This window comes from Labeo rohita, chromosome 15 (assembly GCF_022985175.1).
Source record: "Labeo rohita strain BAU-BD-2019 chromosome 15, IGBB_LRoh.1.0, whole genome shotgun sequence".
NCBI classification, from domain to species: domain Eukaryota; kingdom Metazoa; phylum Chordata; class Actinopteri; order Cypriniformes; family Cyprinidae; genus Labeo; species Labeo rohita.
In genome coordinates this window covers 28,305,679-28,309,867 of record NC_066883.1, presented here as the reverse complement: position 1 = coordinate 28,309,867, position 4,189 = coordinate 28,305,679, and the positions used below count along the sequence as shown (strand labels likewise).

Sequence of the window (4,189 nt, the reverse complement as noted above, 5' to 3'; positions counted from 1 at the left end):
ACAGAAAGACAGATGATAGATAGACAGATAGCTGACAGACAGACAGATAGAAAGCTGATAGACAGAAAGACAGATAGATAGATGATAGATAGATAGATAGATAGACAGATAGATAGACAGAAAGAGACAGACAAATAAGACAGATAGATGATAGATAGACATATAGATAGATGATAGATACACAGACAGACAGACAGATAGATAGATACACAGATAGATAGACAGATAGCTGATAGATAGATAGGCAGATAGATAGATAGCTGACAGACAAACAGACAGATAGAAAGCTGATAGACAAAGACAGATAGACAGAGGATAGATAGATAGATAGACAGACTGACAGATTGACAGAAAGAGACAGACAAATAAGACAGATAGATGATAGACAGATAGACAGATGATAGATAGACAGATAAATGATAGATAGATAGATAGATAGATAGATAGATAGATAGACAGAAAACTGACAGACAGACAGACAGATAGAAAGCTGATAGATTGAGAGAAAGACAGACAGACAGACAGACAGACAGACAGATAGACAGACAGATAAACGGTCTGACAGAGATAGCTAGATAGATAGACAGAGATAAACATACATGTAGACAGAATTTCCATGTAGGCAGATAGATAGATAGATAGATAGATAGATAGATAGATAGACAGATAGATAGATATAGATAGACAAATGGACTGACCGAGATAGATAGATAGATATATAGAGACAGACAGAAAGCTGACAGATAGACAGATAGATAGAAAGCTGATAGACAGACAGACAGATGGACTGACAGAGAGAAAGACTGACAGACAGATAGATAGATAGATAGATAGATAGATAGATAGACAGACAGACAGACAGACAGACAGATAGACAGACAGACAAACGGTCTGACAGAGATAGCTAGACAGATAGACAGAGATAAACATACATGTAGACAGAATTTCCATGTAGGCAGATAGATAGATAGATAGATAGATAGATAGATAGATAGACAAATGGACTGACAGAGATAGATAGATAGATAGAGACAGACAGAAAGCTGACAGATAGACAGATAGATAGAAAGATGATAGACAGACAGAAAGATGGACTGACAGAGAGAAAGACTGACAGACAGATAGATAGATAGATAGATAGATAGACAGACAGATAGATAGATAGAAAGCTGACAGACAGACAGACAGACAGATAGATAGATGGATAGATAGCCGATAGACAGACGGACAGAGATAGCTAGCTAGATAGAGAGATAAACATACACGTAGACAGTTAAACAGATAGATAGATAACAATATACAACACAAGACTTATCCCATTCTTAATTTTTTCTTAAATGCGTTGTAATATATAAGCATCAATAAAAATGTGATAAATAAATACACAATAACAGGTACACAAAGGACGTCTTATCATAAAATCAATATTATAGCTATACACGCATGAATCTGTAGGCCAGCCTTTAAGCAGGGCCCATACAAAAACAGTCAAGCAGATTATATACTGTAGACATCGGCTGAAATTGCGCCTTTAACCAAAGGGGAAGGGACGGATTATACTTAACACTACAGTGTGAACAGACGCCATGACGCGATTCAGCAGGAGCAGGTCAAGCGTCCTCTGATTGTCAGCGCCGCTGCGCTGCTACGTGTCACACCGGGAGAGAAGAGAAGATGCTTGACCTACGCGATCCATCTGCTGCAGCCTTTCTTACCTGTTTCCCGTCTCAACCGCTGAACTGAACCGCCCGCACCCGCATTTGAGATTATTCCATGATGAAAATGCGATTTGTGTGTGTTTTTAATGGATGTCTGGAGGGCAAATAATCTCCACAGGCTCCTCTGTCAATCCTCTTGGTCGCTCGGTAACGCAAATCCTCTCCGCTCTCTGCAAACGGAAGTGACGACGTGACATTCTCCAGGGTTATTGTAGCGTCGCGGGATTGTATTGGAGTAAACGGCAGTACTTTCTTTAATTCTCACACAAAATACAATCCAAATAGAAAAATAATTAATGCGAAGGTTAAATGTTATAACGCAACTTTGTGATTATTAGAGGTTTCCTGCTGTACTCAGTATGACCAGGAGGTGTCAGTATTACTTCAGGAATGTAAACATCAAAATAATACGAATGCCTATCCACATACACGACCAGTCAAAAGTTTTTGAACAGGAAAACGTTTAGTTTTTTTTAAAAAAAAAAGTCTCTACTGCCCACCAAGCCTGCATTTATTTACTCCAAAATACAGCCAAAGCAGTAATATTGTGGAACTGAAATATTTGTACTATTCAAAATAACTGCTTTCTATTTGAATATATTTTAAAATGTAATTATTTAATTTATTATTATTTATTATTTTACATTTTTTTAGGATTGTTTGATGAATAGAAAGATCTACACTTAAGAATTTATCTGAAATAAAAAGCTTTTGTAACATTATACACTATACCATTCAAAAGCATGGAGTCAGTATTATTTATTTATTTATTTTATTTTTTAAAGAAATTATAGAAATTAATACTTTTATTTAGCAAGGATGCTTTAAATTGATCAAAAGTGATGATAAAGACATTTATAATGTCACAAAAGTTTCAGATAAATACTTCTGAACTTCAAAGAAACTTGAAAAAAATTCTACTCAGCTGTTTTCAACATAATAATAACAATAATAATAATACATGTTTTTGAGCAGCAAGTCACGATATCTGAAGGATCATGTGATAAGTAAAATTCAACTTTGAAATCATAGAAATAAATTACATTTTAAAAAATATTCAAATAGAACAAAAATTTTTTCAAAATTTTACTGTTTTTGCTGTACTTTTTTTAAAAAAAAAAAATCTATAGTGTACATTACATATACTAACAATGTTTTTGTTCTGTATAACTAATTAACTTATTTATTTGTTTGTAAACCAGTTTATTTATATGGCATCACATGAAGCACATTTTTAGGTACCTGACTTTTTTCTTTTTTTTTTTTTTTTTTAAATAAAAACATTGTTTTTACAGTTTATTTTTATTTTTATTTTTATTTTTATTTTTTTAACAGTTGAATTTTTACAGTTTTACAGTTGATTGTGCTTTAAGCACAGGGCCAAAAAAGACTAGTTTTTTTTCTTTTTCACAAGACTATATTCATTAATTTTAGTCTGTGCATGTGTCTCCTTTAATAAAGTGTGAAGATCAACATGCTTCTAATTAGTCGAGTTTGATCTGAGCTGAGAATCTGATTACTTCAATCAGAGCAAAGGTTACCACAAACATGTTTGCTCTGTGTCAGTTCACTTAAAGTCAATCAAAATGTATAAATACACTTCACATACAGTACTGACATTAATACTGATTAAGCCAAGTCCAGAAATTGCTGTTTTGTATATAAAAACTGTATTATTCTTGATCATTTTTCCCCTAATATAAAATAAGTTTTAGAGGCCAAGCTGAGAACGGAAGAAGCAGTTACTGAGTCTTTTGGGAATAGATGTTAGCTGATGCGTAAAACGGCTCATATGCTTTACCTTTGCAAGCCAATATGCATCAAGCATGAGGAGGAAGTGCAAAATTGGAAAAGTGTGCTTTTGCTTGACCGTTCAAATGAACATCCTTTAACTTTTAACCTTTGACCTCAGCATTCTTGTGTGCACCACAGTTAAAGTTAAAAAACAGTTATTTTGCCCTTTTGCACAGGAAGATCAGTGCACTCTGTGTCTGCAAAACGAAAATAGAGAAAATAGCTGAAAAAATCTTTATAGCTTAATTTTGGGTAATGATTTTAAAAATACACATTACTAAAAGTCATGTTTAGGTCTTGGCGATCCATTAAATATCATAAAAATAAAATAAGTGATGGGCAAACAGCATCTTTAAAAGGTTATTCTGGGTGGTCGTCTGCTATAACATTGCTAGGTTTACCTGGGGCCAACAAGGTTAAAAACACAGGCTTTAATGTAATTGCAATTAAGCTGTAATTCCAAACACATACCTTACAGAAGTCGTGTCTACACCACAAGCCTTCTGTTTAGAGCATTTTTTAGTCTGGGAACCTTAGGTTAAATTTGACAATGAGGCAGACCAAAACAGCCACCCACAGTAGACGTATTTGGATGCATGTTTACTGCTACACATAAACTGAAAACAAGGCCTGTAAATTTAAGGTCTCAGAGTCTGAAACCTTCGCGAGGACATACA

The 4,189-nt window shown here is 34.2% G+C and overlaps 1 protein-coding gene across 8 annotated transcripts in view; it reads right to left on the bottom strand.

Moving 5' to 3' along the window:
• Positions 1 to 1,944, bottom strand: part of arfip2a (ADP-ribosylation factor interacting protein 2a) — a 13,106-nt gene extending 11,162 nt beyond the window's left edge. Inside the window, exon 1 of one of the 8 annotated variants that reach the window (XM_051129841.1) lies at positions 1,716 to 1,944. The gene's annotated coding sequence lies outside the window, so the exon portion shown is untranslated. The other 7 variants (XM_051129845.1, XM_051129843.1, XM_051129847.1 and 4 more) reach the window with 7 other exon arrangements.
• Positions 1,945 to 4,189: the final 2,245 nt, after the last annotated feature.